This window comes from Pelobates fuscus, chromosome 3 (genome assembly GCF_036172605.1).
Source record: "Pelobates fuscus isolate aPelFus1 chromosome 3, aPelFus1.pri, whole genome shotgun sequence".
Classification (NCBI taxonomy): Eukaryota; Metazoa; Chordata; class Amphibia; order Anura; family Pelobatidae; genus Pelobates; species Pelobates fuscus.
Genome location: NC_086319.1, coordinates 323,550,810 through 323,577,542, shown reverse-complemented (window position 1 = coordinate 323,577,542; position 26,733 = coordinate 323,550,810). Strand labels below are relative to the sequence as shown.

Sequence of the window (26,733 nt, the reverse complement as noted above, 5' to 3'; positions counted from 1 at the left end):
GATTCAACCAGGGCTGTTTTTAAAATGTATGTTTTTTTTTTCTCTTTTCTCTCTTGTTTAATTTTTCTCAAAATGTAGAAAATATTTTACAGATGTTAAGTAACAGCATCATGAGTTTATTGCCATGCATGAGTTTGTTTCACATTGCATCTGTGGCTTAATATGTGTCTACATGTATATTCACTCATTGACCATTTTATTGGGCATACACACTCCTTTACAAATTAACAGTGCATCACTTTGCTGCAACTCAATAACGCATGCAGATATGCTCAAGATATTCAGCTGTTGACATTAGGAAGACAAGTTATGTAAGCGACTTTAACAGTTGTAGGATTTGTTGGTAAGAGATATGGTGGTTCCAGGAAATATCTGACCTAATAGATATCCAAGGACCATAGCCTCTAGAGATTACAGAAAATGGTATGACAGACAAAACCATTCAGTCAGCAGCAGTTCTGTGCACAATAACACCCTGTTAATGATGAAGAGGTGGGAGTAAAATGTGCAGATTTGTTTGAACTGACAGAAAGGACAGAATGCTTGCATAACCACTCTTTACAACACTGGCATGCAGAACGGAATCTCTGAATGCGCAATTAATCAGACCTGGACTGGATTAGCTAAAGCAGAAGAAAACCAAGGGTGGTTCTGCTTCTGTTGAGACTAAAGTGGACACAACTGCCAGAAGTGGACAAAAAAATGATTGGAAAAATTTGACCTGAACTGACGAGTCTCGAGTTTCGCTGTAAAATCAATACAAAAGGAACTATATTGATTAATCTCAGTATTGTAGACTCAAGGACATCAGCTGGACGTATTGTTGTGGGGAATATTTTTTGGCATAAATTAAAAAAATCCTTTCATACCAAATGAACATAATATAAATTCTTCCATTTACTTAAAACTGAAATACTTTCATTAGGATCATTTGCCATGTCCAAATGTTTGCCTAATCTCAAGGTGGTTCCACAAACATGACAGGGGTTTCAGTTCACCCTAAAAATGTTCTTGACAGTGTTTAGACCTCGATCCATCTTAATTAGATTAATTTCATATTATGGTAAATGGAAGGGTTACCAAATAAGGTATAGGTTTAAACACCAGAACTACTACAGCTTAATGTTGTTGTTCTAAAAAAAGACACTGTTCCTGCAGTCTCTCAATTGTAAAGATAGCTTTTTCTTAACCCCTTAAGGACCAAACTTCTGGAATAAAAGGGAATTATGACGTGTCACACATGTCATGTGTCCTTAAGGGGTTAAACATGCTCCGACAGCTACTGGAGGCCCTTCCTGATGTGGTTCTCCAATCTTTGCAGGACCAATATTCAGTGCCTTCACAATCTGCATGAAGATGTTCAATGCTCACTAAAGAGATGCATTAAACTAATGCATTTGCAGAAGCCTTCCAATGCTTCCCAATGGGTAATCATTTAATTGGCTATGTTCATCAGTAATGAGAAAAGTAATGTTTCAAAAAATAAGTAAAATAAAGTGCAAACACTGATGCTTTTATTTTGGATGGAATTGATATGATTATTTTGCTTTGAAAATAATTGTTATTACAACTCAGGGGGACAGGTATGGGTATCACGTTTGCCCAAAGCCATGCTAATTTATTTATGTCTTATGGGGAAAATTACTTTTTTTTCTTCTAATCATGGCTGGGGGCTAAACATGCTCCTTCATGAAAGATATATAGATTTAAAAATGTTTTATCTGGAAAAGGAGTTAAAGTTCTCTACTAGATTTTTAAAAACATTTTTTTTTATAAAAATGACTGGAACATTATACTAAATTATGAAATAAATGTTAAATGCCCCAATATCCTAAATTTATTGATGAAATTAAAAGTCAAACCTTTTTTTAAACAAGTGGATGTAAATAGGTTATTGATTTAAAAAGCTGTAATTTTAAACCCTGGCTTGATAACATACCAAAAGGATAACTTTAACATAAAGCAAAATTGTACAGAAGTTAAAGAATATAATAAAGAAGCAGTAATTGTGGCGGATTAGCCACTGTTTATTGTGTTATCCTAAAGAACCATGTATGTGTATGCTGCACAGGTTCCATGCGAACAATAGCGTTTGTATGCGGACGGCATGAAAAAACGCCAGCATTCATACAATAGTTTCACGAACAGTGAATTTCAACACTGTTCGTGAAACGAACAAACTACCGAAGGGAGACCACACACAGGAGGTCGTGTGGCTCCCATTAAGGATTGCAACATTGTTGCAATCGGTAATTAGAGGGATTCAGGGTGGCCGCCGTTCGGCTACCGACCACGTGGCGGTCGGCCATCTTGGATCCTTTGTTAGCCCAGCGGTGTTTTGTCATCTATCGCCTGGAACTAAAATCGGCTACTCAACGGCACGAATACCGCTGGACTTCCAAGCCGTTCGGGAGCCCCGGTCCTTCGGTAAAGTGGTTTCCTAAAGTCAATCGGTAGTTTGAAGGTAACTTGAATGTAATACTTGTTTCGTGTGGCGTTCGGTTGTTTATGCTGGGATCTGAGCGGTACTTTCACGAAATGTGCGCTCAGACCCCAGCTATCTACCGATTATTATTATTATTATTATTACGTCCATTCGTTTAAATAAAGGGAATATTGTAAAAGTTATGGGTTTTAGTGTAAAATGACGGTTCTGTTGCACGGAGGGATAATCCACTTAACTGTATATTCTAGTGGGAGTATCCCTCTCGTCCAGCAGTGCCTGATGGGAGAAATGTGCAGAATGCCCCTGTTATGTCAGTATGGAAACCCCTTGCATGGGGACTTGCATAAATACTGGAACTGTGAATAAAGACCTCAGTTGACTCCCAGCCTATGTGTCGTCTAGTTCTTGGGAAGGAAGGATTCTTGTAACGCTACCGGGATTATTGTATGCTGTACTCATTTGCCTGGATTATTTTATGTTGTTCCTGTTACCCAGCGGAGATACTGTGGATTATACTACCTCTCCGCTACAGTAATTGAAAAAAAAAATTGGGAAAAAGGTAATAAACCCAACTTTTTAGATTATGTACTTTGAAAAGTTTGCAAAAAAGATGGGAAACAACTACTGAAATATAAAATGAAGATCAATCAACAAGATAAAAAGTTCCATTTATTATTCAATTTTAGTTCTAATAACAAGGACCTATGCAAACTTATAAATAGGAATTGGTGCATTTGATACAGGACAATGATATTGCCAATATTGTAGGGGGAAGATCCAAGTTTATTTAAGAAGTGGCAAGAAAGATTTTTCTTTAGATAAAAAGAGAGATTTGAAAGAATTTTTCAGTGACAAGATAGGTTTTTATCATTGTGGAAATTGTATGGGATGTAGACCTAATCATTGAAAAGAAAAAAGCTATCAGGAAATTTAGTTTTTTTTAAATGAATAAAAAATATAAAATTAAAAGATTTATTACCTTAATATGAAAAATATAATTCAAGTGCTCACTTGCCAACGTGGGTATCAGTATGTTGAAAAGCATCAAGGTCCTTAAAAGTAAGAATTAGAGAACATATTGGTAGTATCAAGAAGAAAGTTATGAATCATAATGTGTCTTGAAATTTTGCTGAGTTCCATAATGGTGATAGCTTTAAATGTTTGTTGGTATAGAACAGTTAAAAACTCACTGGAGAGGAGGGAATAAAGAACTTAATATAGGTTTAAAGGGACACTCCAGGCACCCAGACCACTTCTGCCCATTGGAGTGGTCTGGGTGCCAACTCCCACTACCCTTAACCCTGCAACTGTAATTATTGCAGTTTTTATAAATTGCAATAATTACCTTGCAGGGATAACTCCTCCTATAGTGGCTGTCTACACAGCCACTAGAGGGCATTTCCTGATTCATAGCACAGGTTTTCTGTGCTATAGCGTCACTGGACGTCCTCACGCTGTGTGAGGACCTCCAGCGTTGCTAGAATCCCCATAGGAAAGCATTGAAAGAATTGTCAATGCTTTCCTATGGAGAGGTCTAATAAGGTCTTCCCTGCCGGATGATGTGGGGACGGGGAGAAGCGTGGGCGGACCAAGAAGCAGCGGCGAGGGACATCGTCGCTACCTCTGGTAAGTCACTGAAGGGGTTTTGACCCCTTCAGCAACCGGGGATGGGAGGTGGGAGGGAGAGGGGACCTGCAGTGCCAGAAAAACAGTGAAATGAGATGGAATTTTCAACTATAATATTTATATTGTGGTAATTTTAATTATAGTATTGACCTATATTGATAAAATATATCTCTTGTCAAACGTGTGATTATTTTTACTATTTTTAACAATATGTTGTTGACTTTTTTAGAAAGAATTGAATACTTGCCTCTATTTATTTTGTTTAATGCAGGGGTGCCCAAAATGTAGGTCCCCAGATGTTTTAAAATTACACCTCCCATGATGCTTTGTCATTCTAAAGGCATGCCTAGCATCATGGGAGTTGTAGCTCTGGAAATATACCTTTTGGGCACTCCTGGTTTAAAGAGACTATTGGATTCTATATGAACTAGATTGATAAAGCATATGAAAAAAGTATGTTTGCCCATGAGTATAATAAACATTATGACAATAACTGAAGAAAAGATGGCACCCAAACGGAAGTGCGACAAGAATGTCACACGCACATGTGGAATAATGTTAGATGTCAATAAGGGATGTCAAAAGCAGAAATGATAGATGAGGAAGCAGGAGTCCAGAAAAAGCGTGCAAACGAGACAGAAAGCACGCCAACCTGCATATAAATATAGAGGACTTGCCAAACTATAAACTATGAAGTAAACCTACTGCCAAAACACATCGTGCTATTTGTTATACATTTTTTTCTGTTCGGCTTGAATTGTATTTTATTCTCAATAAAAGCCATGTTATTTGCTAGTTTTCCTTATGCTTGTTTATTCAAATAAAGTATGAAGAAGATCCTGCAAAGAAATCTGCTGTGGTAGAATCCAGAGAACTATAAAAGTGATATCTGACTGGAGCCTTAAAATTCTGAGCCTACTATATGTGGCTCAGTAACATGTGAGTTGGAGAACCATATTCAAATTATTTAATAGTGAATTTGTAATGTACTATACTATGGTCTGTTTTTACATTTATCACGAAACAAGTTGAATTTATGATAATATTTTACTTATTTCTGGTGCGCTCTCCCCTATATTTTGTTTATTTTTAGTTTATGGAAATAGAACATATTAAAGGATTACTATAGTGTCAGGAAAACAAACTCGTTTTCCTGACACTATTTAACCCTTAGGTCCCCCCCACACCTTGGCGCTAAAGGGGTTAAAACCCCTTCAGTTACTTACTTTAATCCCGGTGCTGGTGACCTCTCCTCGCCAACGTCAGCTCCCGAGTGGAGCGGAATGTGCATGCGCGGCAAGAGTCGCGCACGCATTCCAACAGTCCTTAGGAAAGCATTTCTCAATGCTTTCCTATGGACGTTCGATTTTCGCATCCAGCGTTGCAGAAGCGCGTCTAGTGACTGTCAGGAAGACAGCCACTAGAGGCTGGATTAACCCTGCAATGTAAACATAGCAGTTTCTCTGAAACTGCAATGTTTACCTGTGAAGGGTTAAAACCTGAGGGACCTGGCACCCAGACCACTTCATTGAGCTGAAGTGGTCTGGGTGACTATAGTGTCCTTTTAAATTGGGTGGATGGACAGTTGGTTTGGTAGGTAAATAATCACTGGGTTTGAGTGATAATCCATCTACATCTAATTTTATTTTCAGGAATGTTTTCGCTGGAAGAAGATTTCAGTGGATGCAATATTAAGATAATCATCTGACTTACAGTAATAAATGTTGTATTTCTAACCAGTTATAGCAGTTTGCACATTTTACAGAGGTTAAACAGGGATTGAACTCAGTGAGCAACTTCCTGTCTTTATTGTATTAGAGTGATGTTTTATTTTTTTTTACATGCATTGGTGAGTAATTTCTAAAGAATCTTTACTATACAGTACATAAACATGAGACACCTTTTTAGATTTTTTTTTTACTGATCAATGAAACCTATTTCTAGAGCTTTTATTTACTTGTCTGTTTTAGGCTTGGGGATAAAAAATGCTTGTAAAATACAATAACAATGAAAATTCCAAATTGATATGTCATTAAGATGAATCTCACCAAATAAAGTTCATACTTCACCAAAATTGCAAAAATAAAAATATAAATATAATTTATTGTCATTGTCAACATAATAGTGAAGAAAATAATGGCCAAACATTGGTCTGTTCCTTCACCCTACACTAATAACATACAGGGGCAGTAAAACATTGCCAGTGTTCTATTCGAAATTTTCATTTATTGCAAATAAAACTCCAGATGATATAACACTACAGACACTATAGATGGTAGGGAAAATTGGAAACTCTCTAAACTAGAGCACATGCAGTCTGAGTACAGTAAACACATTACTGAAGTACAGAACAAAACCAATAAATATGTGAACAGGCATGATTACCTATTCACTCCACTACAAGCAATTCAGAAAAGTATAGCTAGGCTCACATATTCACTGAAATAAACAAACACACTATCAATTAAACCAGCTTTGGAATACATGGCAAAAAAGGAACACTCTAAGCACCACAACCACTCACACTGCAGGGCTTAGATGATAGAGCTAACAGAAGTTCCAACTTGTTGGTAATGGGGGCAGGGAGCGGCATCTGGTGGACCCTAGGTATAAAGTCAAACCATTTAAAAGCAGTTTGACTCCTTGCAGCGGGAGTGCCCAGGACCCTACTAGCACCATAACCACTAAATTGAACTGAAGTGGCTGTGGTGTTTGGAGTAATTCATGAGATGGCCACACTTGGTCCTTCTCTCAGAGACCTCCACTCATAATCAACTGCGGTATGTAAACAAGTAAGCCATACTTCAAACGGCAGCATTTTGCTGTCAATCAGAACAGATCGGCCAACTTCAGCAACACATTCCTTCTCCTTCCTTTCACTTTCTGTTCCCCTTCACAGGCTCCCTTTAGAGTTTTTAGAGAAGATTTCTACTGTCTATCAGTCTACATTTATGCCAGTCTGTTATAGTAAATAGATATTTAGTAGCCATAATACAGTTACCACAAAGTACAACAATCTACCAGTTGTGCAGGTATCCAAGCTCCAACCAAAACACAGTTTATGCCGTACGTTACATGTCCTTCAGACAGTCCTGTGTAAATCAGACATACAGAAGGATGGGTAAAATGTGGCGATTTCTGTTACTAAGTTGATTAGTATACACTGTCATTGTAGATAAATGGTGGGATGCGGATTGTTAACTCAGATAAGTACCAAATGGCTCAGCAAGTCTGCCCAAATTGAAAATGCATGCATTTTTTTAATCTTGTTTTTTTCAGGGAAAAATGACAGTAACTCTGATACTTTTATTTGCTTACCCGAATTAGAGTGCACGTCTTCATGCAAGCTTCTTTTTCAGGTATGATCCACAAATTCAGGAAAGGTACTATCTACTTTAAATAAAGATGCTTTTTGTACTATATCGATTGAAGACCATACACAGCAAGAAAACCGATATTAAATATATATTATATTATTAACTCCTATATATGTTTCCTATATACCTGCAGAAACTAGTACAGATGCTCTATAACAAATGTCATAACATCACTTGTTGAGGTGATTAAGTGTAACTGAATTGTATAGAAAGATAGGTAACTAAGATCTGGCACGTCAACGGGTTAATGGCCATGAATGAAGTGTTGGTGGCTTGAAGTATTATACATCACACTTTAATAACTTCTAAGAATAAGCTAACTTTAGACGTGTTTCCTTACTCCTGTGCTAAACATCTCCATACACAACACACATTGAGACAGAATCCTGTGATTTATCACAGGACATTCTACCCTATTCCGCACTGTTCCTGCACTCACATAGTAAGCCCATTCTTTCGCTGATCTCTTAATTAAAAATAACACGAGACTAGCTGCAGCTACTGTAGAATTAAAAACATCTGGAAGCATAGTCCATTTTAGAAGTCACTAAAAGTAAGCTCGAAGGACGTAAAATAAATGTTAAAAAATAATAAAAGAAAGTGCTTACCATCGCCAAATATTGAATATCTTCTTCACCGTTTCGGTTACGCAGAGTTATTCCTCGGATTTAGTGTCAGTGGCCATTCCATATTTCATATAAATCCTGTGTGTATTCCCTTCACTGCTCTCCAACGGAGTCACAGTAATAATTTCATAGGACTCTCCCACAATTTTTTTTTTCCTCCTCTTTGCACTGCAATGACTGTGATGCTCGCCAGTAAATTATAATTGCCCAAGTCTCTGCATTTTAAATACCGCCCAGTAAGGCAGATGTTCAGAAAAAAAAAAAAATGTTATTTGACTGAATGAAACAACTTTGGCCTTAACCTTTTCTTCCTGTACTGCAAGGAGAAACGTTAAACCTCAGACTTTCTCTGTGAGCTTCAACTGATTGGTTGTCATTAAACTAAATAGCTGTTTCAACCTTCTTGGATCCTGAAGATGAAAAGCAAGGCTAAACTTTCCTGACTTTGAAGCAACCCTTTAGCAATGAATTAGTTAAAGGAACAAAGTCATTTTTTTAATTTCTTTTTTTTTATCATGTATTTTTTTAAGTTTTTAAACAAATGTTTTTCTGGCTCAACAAATGTTTATATAATGCTACAGTGCTAAACATTACCTACACGCTGTGCCTGATATTGAAATGATCCATTTAGTCTTTCAAGGAGAAAAAGAAAAAAAAAAAACCTTTCTGCTTGTTTTACCAGGAAGAAAACGCCTTTCATAAACTTTTTTTTCCAGGCTGCTCCGTGAATAATGTCTGTGTGGTGAAGCATTACATCAAACTACATTATCATCAGGAATAGCCAGTCCCCAGTACTTCAGCTACTGTGGACTGCAAATCCCATCATGCTCAGCAAGTTGAGACTTGTATTTCACATTATCGAGAGCTCAGAGCTTGCTTATTTGGTTATATTATGACCAGCAAACTTTAATGAGATTGCTGTATTTTACATTCAGCAGTCCATCCCACGATAGGAGAAAAATATATATTTTTTAAAATAGTAGCAAAATACACATTAATGGCTCTCACACATGGCATAGTAAAGTTCACAAACCAAATAACATTAAGGCTGCATAATTTTGTAGATTTTTTTGTAATCATTTCAATATATATGAGCAATAGAGATGTCCCGAACAGTTCGCCGGGAACTGTTCGCCAGCGAACATAGCTTGTTCGCGGTCGCCGCGGCGGGTGAACAAATGCGATGTTCGGTCCGCCCCCTATTCGTCATGGAGGTGGAAGGGTCTGGGAGGGAGGGTCTGCTGCTGATTGTCTGCTGACTGTGTGGTACAGGGTCAAAGTTTACTCAATGATGACGAATAGGGGGCGGACCGAACATCGCATATGTTCGCCCGCCGCGGTGACCGCGAACAAGCTATGTTCGCCAGCGAACAGTTCCCAGGGAACTGTTCGGGACATCTCTAATGAGCAACTTTACCAATGTTTAAGACTTTTAACTTTCATCAAGCTGCGTGTAGAAGCTAGTGAAGGACATTCTGATATTGAAAGTGTTAAGGAAAAAAGAGTTCTGGAAAATTTCATTAGCAACAACCAAATAGAAACTGTGGTAGAATGTTATTCTAAACGCTGAGTGACTGGAGGCTGGCACAGAATCCACGCAACCACTTCAAGAAGGTCTGGATGAAAGAGAAAAATTAGAGGTTCGTATTAATGCTACCAGATGTGGCCTGGCATGACATGGTACTATTTGCCACCTAGGGTACATTGAGGTTAATTCTGGCTACATTAAACATCATCTAACTAATATTTATTATGCCAATATCACCAACAAATTCTCGGGTTGTAATACAAAAAATAAAAGTGATACAAGCTTTGAGTGCACACAGAGTGAACTGTGATGAGTTGCACATTTTGGGTAAATGGTAGACTTGTAGATTTGTTTCGTTACAAATTGCGATTCATCCAGATTTAGCCGATTTTTGAACTAGACAGAAAAGGATCAGCACTCCAAAAACCAAACACAAAATGTAGACTATATATAAATGAGGCAACACACCTATAATGGTAGGGCTCCAGCTAAGCTCCACACAGGTAAGTAAAATCTAAACAAAAGAGGAGATAAGGTTTTATATATTTGTAACTATACTTTCTGAACTGCCATATAGACTAATCATGAAACAAACAACGTGCGCAATGGAAAAGCACGTTCATTTGATCCATGATTTGGAGTTCCACAAATGGCACCAAAAAAAGAGATGACTCATGGGAAAACAAGAATGCTTGATGGCTGGGGGATAGCTACTAAATATTGACTTTATTATCATCAAGAGAGAAGTGACCATTAGAGGGGAAGAAAGGAGGATCAGTAAAAAAAATCTACATTTATATATTATATTTAATAGATATATATAAATATACATTTTCCTCCACTTTTTTCATCTGTGAAGTAAATGAAGGGAGGATGCATCAAATAGTGTACCGTCCACCAGTTGGCCCATTTTCATTCCCATTTGGTTTGTCTGATTAATTTAATCCAGGTGACAAAATTCTGACAAACGTAATCAGCACATGTATGAGATTCTACTGTCAGGAAAATTTTTCAGCCACGCACAAGTCTAGTAAATAGTTGCTTCTTGAGATATTGGGGAAAAATAAAGGATTTTGGGACTGGAGAAGTCATTATACAATGCATTTTCAGTTGAATTTGGGGAAAACACTTGAAGCATTCGTTGTGTTGAACTATGTCAATTGCTTTTGTTTGATTTGTTCATTGCAAACAGCTGAAAGTCTGTAAATTTTGACAATAAACTAGATTTTCAATGGGTGACTGAATTATTTTGATTACAACTGTACCTGCAAACTTCAATATCAAGCATCTTATCAAGCATGCAGTATCACTGCTGGAGAACATATTTCTCACCTATGTGGATCATATACAGTATTTTGAAAATCTGTGAAAACATACTGCTAGGAGCTCACAAATTGTATCCCATACACATACGTTTTGTCAATTTGTCTAGATTGGCCTAAATATTTCAGTTCACGTTTCAACATTTCAGAAATCTCTATCTAAACCAAACTCTTAATTCTTCAGGGAAAAAAAATGATACTGGATGTCAAGTTAAATTGTGTAGGCATCGTATCGAATATCCACCAAGGAAGTAGTAGATATATTGAAATGATAGGGAATTGTTTTCTGATGGGCAAAATTGTATTTTGTTTGAGCAAAAGACAGTTGCAAGAACTTTTATTTAATATCCCACTTGATTTATGTTAACCAAAAATCCATGATGTGTTCTTTAATGGGAAAAACAGAACGTTTGTGGAACGCAAAGAATAGCTTATTAGTGCAACTTTTATATACATAATAATAGTGTGTAAAGCGATCCCTACAATTTCCTTAGGAAAACAATCGACCACCAAACTCTACTGTGCCCATAGCTGTCAATTCGTGTCAATAATATATGAAGCTAGCAACGGTAAGTAGGAAACTTTAAAAAGGAGCCCACCACCAGTGAATGCAAATTTACATTGGAAGCCATCCCTAAAGGTTGGACAGTTCATCTCGTTTTAGAATGAAAGTCGGACAAATAGTTTGATATCGCCGAAGTAGCAGGAAAACATTTAAAATTCATCTGACTTTTAAATAAGACACATTTATCCATCCTGGCCTAAGCTTTAATGCCCTTTTGATAATGGCTGACTGCTAAATGTTGCTGCTTGACAGCCACTTTCAAGTACTGCAGCCATGTGCCTGGGTAGTAACCTTTTCTTGTCCCCACACATAATTGTGCAGGATGGGAGTTAGGCAGAGCAGGATTAATCATAGCTTGATCTTAGGCAGCCACCAAGGACAAAGGGGTTAAACAAGGCCCCTAGGACCATGAATTTGATTGGCCTCTTTCACCAACCCTCTGTGAAAAAAGAGGGGGCGTGGAGGACCACCGCGGCCCTCAGAGATTCACCCAATGTATATAATTTAGTTCTATTTATTTATGTTTAATTGTATGCCTGCTGGGAGCTCAATGCTGCCACTAGGTGTTTCCATTGTATTTTTAAACTATTTGGGAAAACAAACACCTTGCCATGTCCGACTTGGGTTTCTGTGATGGGTCCAAGTTGGGCCTTCATAGTTAAGAATGGTATATACTCATAAATCTAGTGACTTATTTATTTATTTATTTATTTATTTATTTATTTATTACTTTAAAAAGCATATATGTCAGTTACAAATCTATCTAACCAAGTCACTTTTAATAAGTGGTTTAATTTCGAATATTTCTCTGAGTCTTTATTGTACATACAGCTAAATGTATCCAATTCAATGTCAAAAATAAGCTGTACAGTAGAACCTAATACCAAAAATAAATACAGAATATGTATGTACACAATCAGACACAAAAAATAATATACCATATAAAATAAGGCAAAATATATAGTTAATGCTGCAAATAGTGTTAAACCTCTTCAGCTGAGGACTGGAGGCATAACATGCCTCACAACATTTCATCTCATTTGACTTTATTTATTTTTTTCAATTTTTAATTTTATTGAGTTTTCACACACAAAAACACATCTGTATCAAAGTATGAGAGTAATAGGGTAGTACAAACATTGGTACGTCTGTGATACATCAACTACATATTTTAGTCAGAAAATGCTTTATGACATATATATGCACAATATAGAGGTATGCCTTAATGAGGGGACCTCAATTGGGTAGCAATATAGGCTAGTGTGGTCTGTTCCGAGGTATTACCCCCTCTGTCTACCGGGTAACACTGACCACCAGGGCTTCCCCACCGGACCAAAAGGGATTGCCTTGTCTCCCCTCCCATGCAAAGGTAAGTGGGGGTAGGAATAACAAAATTACTATTTTTTAAATTTAAAAAAAATATATTTATTAATGTACCCTCCAACCCCACATACCCACAATAATTCTCCCCTAAACACACACACTGCCCCCATACATACACACTGACACACACACACACACACACACACTGCTTAACCTACTTACCCTGGGAGGGTACCATGGCACTCCTGGAACCATAACCACTACTGCGTGCTGTAATGGTTATTGTGCCTGGATTGTTAGAGGGACCCATTATATGCTGCAGCGCTGTACATGTATACAGCCTAGATATTTTTTTGACTTATGGCGCTTTGGAAAAGTATTGCAATATTAAGGGCGCCTTAAACCTAAAAAGTTTGTGAACCACTGGACTAGAGGTTTCAGTATAAGGGTAAATGTTACGACCCTTCCTGCATATATTGACTTACACCCCTTCAAAAACCAAAAATGATCTATAAATCACGGTGGGCTGTATTAACCCCTCAGCCCACTTCTTAAAACCCTGGTCCCAAAGCAATACCCCACACGGTGCTCTATATTGAACTCCAAACAAGGAGTAAAGAACCAGAATGTGGAACTCAAACTTGCAACTAATGAAGGAGAATAAAAATATAAGTGGAAGGAGAGACAAGGGGATCCAAGGGAATTGCTGAATTTTAGTTAGTAGAGAGTCTAACGTTTATGATGAGGGCCCTCGGTGTAAGCTCAGATTTATTATGTAAAGAGATAAAGAGATAGTTAATGAAAATGTTTTACAACATGCTGACATTTTTAATTCAAAAGAAAAAGAACATGTTATGTATTACACAGTAATGTTATCTAAATGTTTTAGAGGAAAGTTGGATTGTGTGTATTTTAAGAAAATTAATTTTGTTAGCTATCCCACTGACTGAATGTAAATTCTGGAGAAAGTTACTCAACGCCAACTAGAATGCAATACAGGTCAATACTGAGTCATAATATTGAGTCATAAATTTAATACAACCAAGCTTTCTAAATATTCTCTTAGCAAGAAAAACAATGTTTTTCTATTCTTAACACCAAATTGTAGTGAAAAGAATTTGTTTTGGCTAAAATAACAAGGTTTTCGTTATCATTAAACTGGAGAATTTCTCTAAAACACAATTATTGGCTTAATTTCACTACTCAGATTAAAATTTTCAATAATACCGTGTTATTGAATAAATCTCTATTATAACAGTTTTAAGTAATCACCAAATCTACCCGCAGGGTTTCTGTTGTAAAATGTAATCTATAATGTATATTTATTTAATATTGATGATAAAGGTTTAGCTTGGGACTGGAATTTAAACAGTGCTATATTGTCCCCTAACAAGCAGATACAATCACGTCTTTGTATTTAGTGTGTCTATCCTGCATAGATTAGATGTAATTGTTTATAAGTGTTCAATGTCAAATGTCAACAAGAGCCAGACTGAGCTTTCAATTCTAAAATGGAATATGTTATTTGGTGGCGTAAGTGTAGTCCTGATGAAGGCTATATGGATTTCTTCAGTTGCAGTCATTAAATGAATGACTGTAAAATTGCCATCACCGCTGTTTCCGCTTTTTCAAGGTTACAGTAAATGCACTATTGTCCAAATTATAGACATCTGCTTGTCTTCCCAAAAAAAATATATGAATGTATAGGCTGGGTCTGTGACAGGTAGCAAACAGACAGGAGACTTAAATATACAAATGTAAAACGTTTTCAGCTGCACAAATTCTCATTATTTATACGTCTGAGGTAAAAGGTTTCGCCAGGCTGTCAAAATGATTGTATGGCGCTCTGAGCTAGGGTATTACAACTGGAAATGATGTAGCCTTGTTGATTTTTCGCAAAGTCATCACATGTAAATACACATCTAATTTTAGTTAAACAACATCAGAGTTGCTCCAACCAATGGTTAGAGAAAAAAAGGATAACCCTATTTGCTATCCACGGCCAAGGCCTACTTCTTTCTGAAGCCCAATCCTCCTCCAGTGATTTAACTGCTCCTCATTGCATGGGAAGGGAAGTTTTGAAAGAAAGGACGAGGATATGACATAGGGATTAAGAGGGGGCTGTGCTGTCAATGGTCGACTCTTGCCTGTATGCCATGCAAATATGCACATATTTGCACATATTTATTATTATAAAGCCTGGAACTCTGGATAGCTGCCTCTAAAGCCTCACCCTCACTGGAGCTTTAGGGCTGCCTAACTCACCTTATGGCAGACTGATCTATCGGGCCTTTGGTCACGGACACACCGGTATGGGGCCAGGTGGCTTGCTCGGTGTGCTGCCAGGTGAGGGTCCCTTCCACTTAGTCTTTCCAGAAAGGGAGATAGGGTTCACTGGGTGCAAGGTTTCAGACCATGTAGAAGTTGTCGGGGATTTCTGGCCAATCATAGCATTGCCGTTGGTGACACATCACGATCACGAGACAACTACCTCATGGTTTGCAATTTCCGCACTCGGTGGAGTTGCAAACCGTATTCCAACCAGGGAATCGATTACTTTAAATTGAATGAAAATGAAGATTTGGTGAGAATGTATTTGACTGTTAAATTCCTAAATAGTTTACATCTGCCATATTAAGCAAAATAAATGTTGTTTACAGCAAAAATGTTGCTGTGTGTCTGGTGAACTACAAATAAATCATAATTGTATGCTATTTTTTTTTTTAAAAACAAATCAAACTTTTTATAGACTTTACTATGGTATCCAGAAAAAATAGAAACATTTCAATGGAATTTAGAAAAGACAGCAATGTCGCTCTATCCTCAACCTCTAATATAATTGTAAGATCACAACAAACTTGGTCAGTAAGGGTCATTGACATTTACAAAACAAAGAAAGAATAAAACCAAAGTAAGTTGCTCTTTTTTGATTTCTTTTTGTGCTCTAAATGCGAGTATGCTTTTTCTCCGGTCAATCAAACTGAAAAACAGAAAAAAAACTGAAAACAAAAGAATTCAGTCTGGCCCCTTTTGGAGGTGTAGCTGAAGCACAGATTACAAACTTTTTTGTTGGCATACCCATTTATACCATCCGTTGAAGCTCTGATAGGCTAAAAGCAGTCAGCTGACACTCTCATCCAATCACAGCTGCCTATTGCTGTTCATGCTAATGCCTCCTCATTAGCCAAAGCAGCACAGAGGGGATGGGCTGCTGGTGACTCTCATTTAGCATTAAAACATAAAAACATTAAAACATTAAAAACTGTTTAAAGATAAATTAAATGATGACACCAGGGGACTCCAGACACTGTAACCTATTTGACGAGATGAAGCAGATACAGTGCTTACAGTGTCCCTTTAAGTCAGTAAAAGCATGATGAGAGTTGCAGTTTTGAAAGAGCTAGGGATCTACCTTTTGTGCATCCTTGTCCTAGTGCAAAACCTGAATTGAAATGCCTGCATGTGTTTTAAAGAAATATAATCCGAATACCATAATCACCTATGATCCTTTAATAGGTTATGAAGCAAAACGCTCCCTGTCCCTTTTGTAGAAAATAATAAGTTAGCCAGAGCATTTTCTGGTTTCTACAGACTATAGGGGTTTTCAGCAAGTAGTGTACAGTCATATATTCTTAGCCGTCTGTATGTTTTAATGAATTATTTTCTAACTGCACAACAAAATCAGTCAATTACAGCCTTGCAACAAAAGCAGTTTGCCACACACAAAGCAAATAGTATAAACATTCTATAATGATTATTACATGATTGTGGTATCTGTTAAAGTTACCAATGTAACAGCTTGTTTTACATATACCTATTAAAAAGCTTTATGCATTAGTACCATGCACAGAGACAGAAAGACTGCAGGGTTCATATTTTAGGATATATTTTATTTAGTAGTGAGATGTGGGTGACATCAACTGATTTGCAAATAGTTGCTGAAAAAACCTTTGGTCCGTTAACTGACGCGGGACATCCTCACGCTCTGCATGAGGACCTCCAGCGTCGGATATTTTGCACATAGGAAAGCATTGAATACTGTGCTGTGTGTACACTACAGGATTCTATAGTGCCAGGAAAACTGCTTTGTTTTCCTGGCACTATAGAATCACTTTAATTTCAACACAAGTTTTGCAATTAATGGAACATTCCAAAGTTATAAAAAAAAACTTTATTTGTAATGCTGGAGTATGTAAAACACAATTTAGATTACTGGGCCCACACATTGTGTTAAATAAAGAGATACTTACTTTTATGCCAGGGCAAAAGGGTGATGCAGCTCTGCTCTGCATTCAGGAGATCAACACACCATAGCACAAAGGGATCAGGAAAAGAAGCCTCCTGACTGCATGAGAGACGAAAAAGAGCAACTGAAGAACTTTATAAAAATGATGATTTTCTCAGTTTCTTTAATGCATATACTGAGCATGAACATTTATTAATCTCAGCACCGACTTGTTTTATAGAACGTATATTAGAACAATTCAATTTTATTCACTTTCAGCAGACTCCTAACATTTATAACAATTGCCATGTCCATTCCTTTTTAAAACCTCTACTTTATACATTAATGATTATTATTTTAATTACGGTATGTGTACTTTAACATTGCACATCATGGCTAATAGACGTGTGCACAGTGAAAACATTTGGTTCTTCTGAATTGATATGGGCTTAATTTTTTAAAATTTTCAGTTCTGAAGAATTTTTGCAATTCAAAATTTCAGTTCGATTTGAAAAATTTACAGAAATTGATGGTTAGCGCTAAATTGAAGGAAAACAGTGCCTATAATGTCCTTTAAGAAAAAAAAATACAAACAAATCAACAACAAAAAAAACAACTCTCAATCTGTAAATGACTGATTCAAAGCTGGTGTTACGTGAGAGTGGCCAACTCAAAACTAATACCAAATTCAGAACCAATCAAACATGTCCCACTATCACTCTATTTGATTGATTCTCCATTCGGATGAAGTTTGATTCAAAATTCAGAAATTCAAAAGGATACCAAATTAGCCAAAATGTTGCCGAATCGCAATTTGGACCAGACCAAGTTTAATGGCCAAGGAAGAAGAGAAAAAGATTTTTTAAGGTACAAATGTAGTGGCAGTTAAAGGGTTTGGGTGAGCTCACTGTTTGGTATTTCTGCCAACATTAAGATGCTCATATATCTTTTTATGGGGAATGAGTGATCAATAAGCCCATTTAATTGCATTATGATAACACAATATGTAATATCACTGACATGGGTAACTCATAGGTATGCACAATGGGTGTGCTTCTTATGCCTGGGCACATCCTAATACAGGGCTGATATGTCAACCCCATCCCCCATTTAGGTCCCTGTCTTCCAGTTTTGGCTGCTTATCATCTGATTACAGCTAAGAAAAAAAAATCTGAAAGTTGGCACATATTTATATAAGCCTTGTTTCCACTAGAACAAAGGTGGGTATTTAGTGACTTTTTTTTACCATAATGTTATTAGTTAAAATGTATCTGATTTTATCTGGCGCAATAAAAAAAGTAATACATTCAATTTGTTTAAGGAATATATATATATATATATATATATATATATATATATATATATATATATATATATAGTTTTTTGTGTGTGTGTGTTTTTTTTTACACAATCACTGAATATTTACCTTTTGTAACAAGAAATAATATCCCTGAGTGAGTACCCAATTATAATATGCTGTGGACACCTCAAGATGCTCCTTTGGGATAACTACATAAACAATGTATCACGAATAGACATAACACAGAGTCCCTGTGATAAGTGGCAGAACAGCAGAGGGTCCTGTTCTTGAAAATTTCCGGAGGCCCCTATAGGTCAGCACCTATTTTAAGAAAGTCATATGTCACTAAGTAAGATAGCAAAACAGATGTATTACTGCACTTGCTTAGCAAAAGAAACATTGACCAGCTATAGACTGCATAAAGCATATAACATTATTTACGTTTACATCCTGCTAAAGGCTTTACAATGAAAAATATGTAAGGGTTTATTTACATTTATATTGCAGTAAATTTAAACCTGGATGGAAAATTATAGACAAAAATAGCTGATCTGGAAAAAAAAAATCCATTTGAAGTATTGTTACTGCTGGGCTAATTTAGCCAAATTTTTCTATTCAGATTGCATTTCCCTACAATTTGGGTTTCGGATATAAACCTTTAAAAACAAAATCCTTAAAAATTAATTAAAGGTACACTGTAGGAACTTTAACAACGTCATCTTATTATAGTTGTTATATTGCCTTCAGTGCTGGCCACCCTGTCCTACCCCCCAAAGCCCAATATTATACTGATTAGAAGGCTTAGAAGCACGGCATCAAGCCATGCCTCCAAGCACTTTAGGTATAAGAGTCGGGAATTTTACATCCTGATTCTCATATCGTAACATACGCGTGCATGAGCCATTACGGTCACCATAGAGAATCATTCAGTACAATGTCTTACTATGGAGAAATCTTAGGACCATCGTGGAGAGCACCGCACATGCGCATACGTTCCCTTATGAGGTAGACTCGGCGCTGGAAAAAATGGGAGTAATTTGTTTATTTTTAATTTATTTTATTAATTTTTTTAAACAGTTGGGGGATCCTAATGACAAGTAGCAAAAGGGCTGCAGCGTCAAGGAATATAGAAACACTCTACAGTGTTCCTTAATGCTACAGCACTGTTGTCCCTTGTCAAAAAAAAAGATAGTTTCACAGAAGTGAAGATAAAGTATACACTGCAATTGGTTTGGGGCAAATTCTGCCAAGATTTTGTCTGACCTTGACAAGGAAAACTTAAAATTAATCCACCTATATCTAAGGAATAAAAATACAAAAAAGACAAACATGGCAGAATCATGTTACTGGACCTTAGATTGTCTCGTCTTAAAGGAACACAGTAGGAATATATATCTGTTTTCCTAGCGCTACAGGCCTGTTGCCACTTGTCAGTTAGAACCCCATCCCAACTTTTTTTTATTTTTTATAAAAGTACATACAACTAATTACTCACCTTTTTATCCTGGGAGAAGTTAGGGGAATGTTGGCGTATGGATGACACTTGCCGCAATGCACCTATGATTCCTCCATAGAGAATCATTGTACTCAATGATTGTCTACGGCGACCATGAGCAGCACTCCCAGGCTTTCTAATCAGTTTAATATTTGGTTTTGGGGGTAGGACAGGGTGGCTAGCACTGAAGGCACTGTAACAATTTCAATAAGATGAAGTTGTTAAAGTGCTTACAGTGTTCCTTTACTGATGCACCAATAGTCAATTGAATGAAACACAGCACAACAAATACATAAACATAACTGTATATATGCAGAACTACACAATATGTGAACCTTAACTGCACAGTGAAAAGTACATGAATATTTTTTATATGCATATATAACAGTATACAAGTGTGTGGGCATCCAGAACAAAGAAATCCTTAAACATAACTGTAAACACGAAGGAAGCATACATATATTGCACTGTACACATTAAGAACAAACATATTTAACCGTAACTGTATGTAGAATTATGTAATCATCATCACATGTGTCTGACTAATTGCCTACATGCGGAATAGTGACTATGTAATCATAACTGTACAAGAATATATAACCAACCATAACTACCTTTTGGAGTTAAAAAAACTACAAACTGTGACTAACTGTATGCAAGCAGGAGAAAGGAAGAAATATAATTATAACTGCATATGTACCGAACATAGAACATACAACTTAAATGTGTGAAGATCAGAAAATAACTGTATGCATGCGCATACAAATGCTTCGTAACCATAACTAGGTGAGTGCAGAAGCAATTATTCTATAACCATAAATGTATGCTTGAGGAACAAAATAAAAAGTAACATTAAATGTGTACGAGCGGAACAGAGAATGTATAACTATATGCACGAAGAACAAAGATTCCAGCACATTAATGGTTTGTGTACAAACTGTGTAACCACAACCGTGCATTTAGAAACAAATAGTGCATAACCATAACTATATGCACAAGGAACAAAGAATACATAACCTTAATTATGTATAAGGAACACACCATGTGTAACCATAAAAAAGTTTGAGGTATCTAGAATCTGTAACTGTATGTGTTCTCGAATAGATATTGCATAACTATAACTGTATGGTAATGGTGGTGGTAGCAGTGGTGGGGGTTATATCAGTAGATGGTGCAGAATCCAGAAGTGCTGGTTATTGTAGAAACAAATAGTGCATTTCACAGGCCTGTCGGTCCTGGGGGTGCAGGTGCCCGGGCCCAACATTCCAAGTGTGCACACTGTCCTGCACATCTCCAAAACTAGGGTCTGCATTCTAAGGGGACCTATCGGATTGCGCATGCACTTAGGCCCACCCGATGGGCATATGTCTGGCTCTCTGATTGCACGACAGGGTCCCTTTAATGATCATGGCAGTGCTGGGAGGAAGTGAACGTCGGGGGAGGGAAGAGGCACAGGTAAAGCATATTGGAGGGGAGAACCAGACCCTGACTCACAACAGCCCCAGCTAGCAGAGGCCACCCTCCTGCATCCAAAAGGTAAGAAACAGGAGGGTGACTGAAAAATTGCCAACATGTGTGTGTCAGTGTGTTTGTGTATGTATCTGTGTGTCAGTGTGTACCAGAGTGTATGTGTGTATACCTGTGTTTATATGTATCTGTGTGTCTGTGTGTGTTTCTGTCAGTGTGTGTGTATTTCTCAGTGTGCACCTGAGTGTATATGTTTGTATCTGTGTGTGTATCTATGTGTGTATCTATGTGTCTGTGTGTATCTGTCAGTGTATGTATCTGATGGAAAAAAGATAGGGTCGCACTCAGCCACAATATTTCAATCCAGGGTGCTACTGAGCATGGGTCAGCAAAAAAAACACACGGAAAATGCATAAAAAGAAAAAATCTCAGGCACTGTGATTGTGTCCAGGCAGCTTTATTTGCAATGTTTCGACCTGTCAAGGTCTTTATCAAGCATGTATGTATCTGCATCTGTAACTATGGGTCTGTAACTATGGGTCTGTAACTATGGGTCTGTAACTATGGGTAACTATGGGTCTGTGTATTTGCATGTATGTCAGTGTGTGTGTCTGTGTATCTGTATCTGTGTATCTGTATGTATTTCAGTGTGTGTGCATGTGTGTGCATGTATGTGTATCAATGTGAGTTGTGTATCAGTGTGTGTGACAGTGTATAAACTACACACAAATGCACACTTGCATTCAAACACCAACATTTACACACATATAGTCCATGCAAAAACAAGCTTACATTCAAACATAAAAACACTGCTCGGTGTTAAACATAACCCTGAAAGGATGGGCACATTGCAGATGAGCTGTAAGCCATAATCATCGCACTTATGACAAATCACGGCTTGAACTATATTGCTTTGCATGTAATGCGTCTATCTCATATATTAGTTTCCCCTTTTACATTGCATTACTGAAATAAATGAACTTTTGCACGATATTCTAATTTTTCGAGTATCACCTGTAAGTCTTAAGGATGTCTCTGATAGGATGGATGGATAGATAACGTATGCCTTTATTCATAAGCACATTTCAATAAAATCAAATAAATAAATAAATACATAAAGATAATTTAACATTTACCTGTCCTACCATATTAAATAAAGACTATAGTTAGGGTGTTGGTATTTCCATGAGAATTTCCTTAAATTAATACTATAGGCACCCAGACCACTTAATCTCAGTGAAATGGTCTGGGTGAAAAATATACCCCCTCCTCCCATTTTAACCACTAGTCACTAGAGGCACTTAGCCGAAATATTAGAGAAAAACTTTCAATTTTGAGATGATGAGATGAGATGATCTAATTGACGCAGCAAGGAGTGTGCAGGTTATGCGGACAAGCCTCCAAATGCTTTCATTTGGGAAAGTATTGGACTGGCTGAGATCATCGATCTTGATGATCTCAGCCAAAGAGGTGGAGCGGCACACTAAGACCAGTGTTACAAGGGAGAACAGGTAAGTAAATTCTTCTTTTTAACCCTTGCAGTGGGAGCCCAGTCACCTAAATGGTTGGTAGGGCACTTTAACATGAGGAATACACATTTATATTCATAACGCTATAGTGTACATTTACTTTCAGGACTTCTGGCAGACTATTTATTATCATGTAATTTAACCCAAAGTCAGGCGCAGTCCATCCAGCACTGAAAGAATTTTACTGCACTTGCGCTTTTTTTTCTACAATAAAAATATACCAGATAACCATATTTGAGATTCACGTAGGTTTTTCAAAATCCAAATAATTGGCCTATTTCAATATTTAGCAAAATTAGCTACAAGAGACTTGTATCATAATGAGAGCACCATGTTATAAAGTTACAAATAGCTTCGACAAGAATAGGAGAAACAAGTCCATTTTTTACTGGCTGAAAGACTTTCACTGTTATTCACTAAACTGAGGATTGGAAGAGACTTGCAAACATTAGGCTGAATTAGTCAAGCTGGAACAATAGCTGAACTGGAGAATTTGGCTATTTCCATGACATTCTCTACAATTTCCCCCCAAAATTCTGTGAATGTTACATGGATATTGGATGCATGTTGATGATGTCAGTATGCTTCTGTTTTTAATACTGATAAATTCTAAAACAAATTAATTAACCAAATTCTGAATTCAACAGCTATTTAGAATGTATTCTGGCGGTGTAAATATTACTTTAAAATATGTGTTTAGGTTTGGAAATGGAATTATTTTTTTTAAGATGCTTCGGCCCAAAAATGTGTTTCAGTTTAACCTTACCACCACTTTTTAATTGCAATATTTCATTAGATGCTACAACACGAACATGTCCTGGAGCCTTTTTTCCCTCAGTGTGAGAAGATGCCAAATCCATTTGTTCTCTCCAAGTTAAGGAAAGCTGACATCCCTCGAAGGCCCATGAACAGTTTGGTAAAACTGGAAATGAACAAATGTCTTATAAAGAGAATATAATAACACTAATGAAAATTAAACTGTTTAATATATATATATATCTCTTGTGTAAAGTTTGGCGAGGCATTAAGCAGAGGACATGAAGCACACACACAGGGCTTGGCCAAACTGTGAACAGGGCAGGGCAGTACTGAATATAAAAATAAACAAAGGCAGTGCGCTAAGCCAGAGGACTGGTATTCCGAGAAAGAGAAATTTAAGGCAAAACTATGTCCAAGAATGCAAGAGGAAGTATTTATATCTAGGCAAAAATAAAGTGATACAAAGGGAGGAAGTCATGACACAGAATACATTTATCATCAGGGTGCCACTTGTGTCCTCCCTTTCCCCATCTTCCATCATATCTGTCCCCCTCAAACTTGAAGGGGAGTAACATCAGCATAGGAGGATCGGGCTGAGGGAGAACTTCCTTCGCACACGGAGGGAGGTACATTTTGTCACTTTTTTTTGGGGGGGGGGGGTAGAGTGGGGGAGTGGTGCACCAGGATTTCTAAAAACACTGTTGGAGTAACTCTTTAAAACAGCTTACTCACCAAACTTCCCTTCGTCCCTCAGCCAGTGTATGCCTCCCTCAAACATCCCCACAAAATTAAGTGGCCTTAGGACTGGTGCTACTTACTCTTTTTTTCTCTAGCACAGGTACTGCTGGGTCTTCTTACATGGCACCACCATACTGGCATTTCCAAGCTGGTGGCCCCCAGAAATTGCTGCCTTTGCCATTCCAAGAGCTTGCACGGGAAAGAACGTGCATGCCCAGTACCTTATGACTCCACACAGACATGGAGGGTTGCGTCGCTGGAAGGAGGTGAGTAAGTATTTGAAAACCAATGACAAAAGTTGATAAAGGACGTGGAGCTCGACTAACGCTGCACCCTTTGTCAACGTACAGGTTATACATAAGGAAAAGAAGTCCCTACTTTTATTTTACAACTATAATTTTGACATGCCAATACGATAAAACAAAAGTGACAGAGCCACTTTAATATTAAGCAGGATAAATATTTGTCAGAGTCTCATAGCTCAAACTCAATGCAATACCTTTCCCAATACACCTCAAATTTCAAGTCATGAAATCATTATTGGGTCCATAGCAAGGAATAATCGAACATTTATCATGCTTCACTGGTAACTAAGTACACATTCTACTTCTACCTACAGATTTATTAAAAAAAATTATTAGTATTTTGATTAAATAAAAGCTTGTTATGCACTCTTAAATGGAAGATTGAGAATGAGAATTTGGGAAAGACCAGATTCTGTGATCTCTATATTGATATATTTCCAATATACTAGTTTACTGACATATATATATATAGCATGTTACATTGTATATATGTTACAGTTAAACTGCAGAAATCAGTTAATGTGCGCATTACCTAGTTAATCTGCAGATTAGTTCAGAAAATTATTTCGTTTCTCAAATATTTCTCACATTACCTAGGTCTGCATATTACCTACTAGGCACTCGTTAAAGTGCAAAAAAAACTTTCTGTCCTCCATCTCTCTGAGGGGTTCACAGCTCTGGAGGACACCATGGTGTGCACAGGCTGCTGTTCTGTTCTGTTCTTGTCTGGACCCCATAGTCACATACCTCTTCAAACAGTTATCCCGTACTGGTAAGAAACGAGGAGCCCCCACCACCACAAGACAGCGAGTACTTCCTGCACATTATGCAGCAACACCCTGAAGTGATCCCAGCAGATGCTCTCCACTGTTCTCAATATCATCATATATTTGAAGACTGTCGGAATCAGTGGTCCATGAGCAGACCTCTTCTTGGTCGCATTCTCCTCAATGAGAGAAGTATTTCTCGGACTTACGGAGCAGCATTGTTAGTAGCCAGCCCCCTCTGAGAAGCAACAGGCCATGTGTCTATGCTTTGATAATTTGATGGTGGAGGGCATTGTAAGGAACTTGCTCACAAAAAGAAATCGAGACAGGTTCACACAGAATCTTTCTGCCTTTAGACGAGAAGTGAACGACTCTGCAGATACTGCACTGAAAGGGTGAAACAGGTTCTGCGAGGACGTTTTTGTAATAAATAATTCCTCTTTTACCGAGGGAAAGAAACAAACATTTTGCACTTTAACTAGACGAAAGCAGTTAATGTGCACATTACCTAGGTAAAGTGTGGAAAACTCTTGATTCTGCACTTTAACTGAGCAAATCTGTTAATCTGCAGATTAACTAGGTAATGTACAATTATCTTAAAGAGATTAGCCATGTTTAAATGCAGGCTGTTATAAATTAAATAATATTCAATTTCTAAATTTGCACCACTGTAGTTGCCCCTTTTACTAAGGGTTCTGCACATTGTAATGTACATTGTTAAGGGATGACTGGTACAATATATTCACAAATGGATATTTACCTGTTTTGATACTTGTCTTGCATCGCCCCTGATAGATGCCATAGCAGTTGGAGGATTTAATTAAAAAATTAAATATCTGGGGTTCTCTAAAAAAAAAAAACACACACACACAAAATGAAGCTTAAGAGTGGAAAAATGTTGTAATTCCCAAATGGCAGTCATCTTTTAATGTACTCGCCATTTCTAGTTATAAAATTGTGCTGAAGACAGGGGCGTATTAGCCGCGAGGCAAACAAGGCATTTGCCATGGGCGGCATTTTCCAGGGGGCGGCAAAAAAAGCCGCCCCCCAAATGCCCAAGGCAAATGTCTTGTTAGCCTTGCGGCTAACAGGGCTGCTGGGCGGTCGGGCGACGCTGGCCGGCGGCTGGCGAGGGAGCACTTCCTCTGAGCTGTCTGCTCAGCTCCCTCGCGCGCCGCAGAGTGAGGCTGGGAGCCGGAATATGATGTCATATTCCGGCTCCGCCTCCCAGCCTCACTGTGCGGCGCGCGAGGGAGCTGAGCAGACAGCTCAGAGGAAGTGCTCCCTCGCCAGCCGCCGGCCAGCAGCCACTGGACCACCAGGGAAAAAAGATGA

At 37.6% G+C, this 26,733-nt stretch overlaps 1 long non-coding RNA gene across 1 annotated transcript in view; it reads right to left on the bottom strand.

Annotated features, from left to right (window-relative positions):
* LOC134603214 (uncharacterized) overlaps positions 1-8,204 on the bottom strand; it is a 37,176-nt gene extending 28,972 nt beyond the window's left edge. Inside the window, exon 1 of the long non-coding RNA XR_010090457.1 lies at positions 8,058-8,204. This is a non-coding gene — a long non-coding RNA (uncharacterized LOC134603214). The remainder of the gene's footprint in view (positions 1-8,057) is intronic.
* Positions 8,205-26,733: the final 18,529 nt, after the last annotated feature.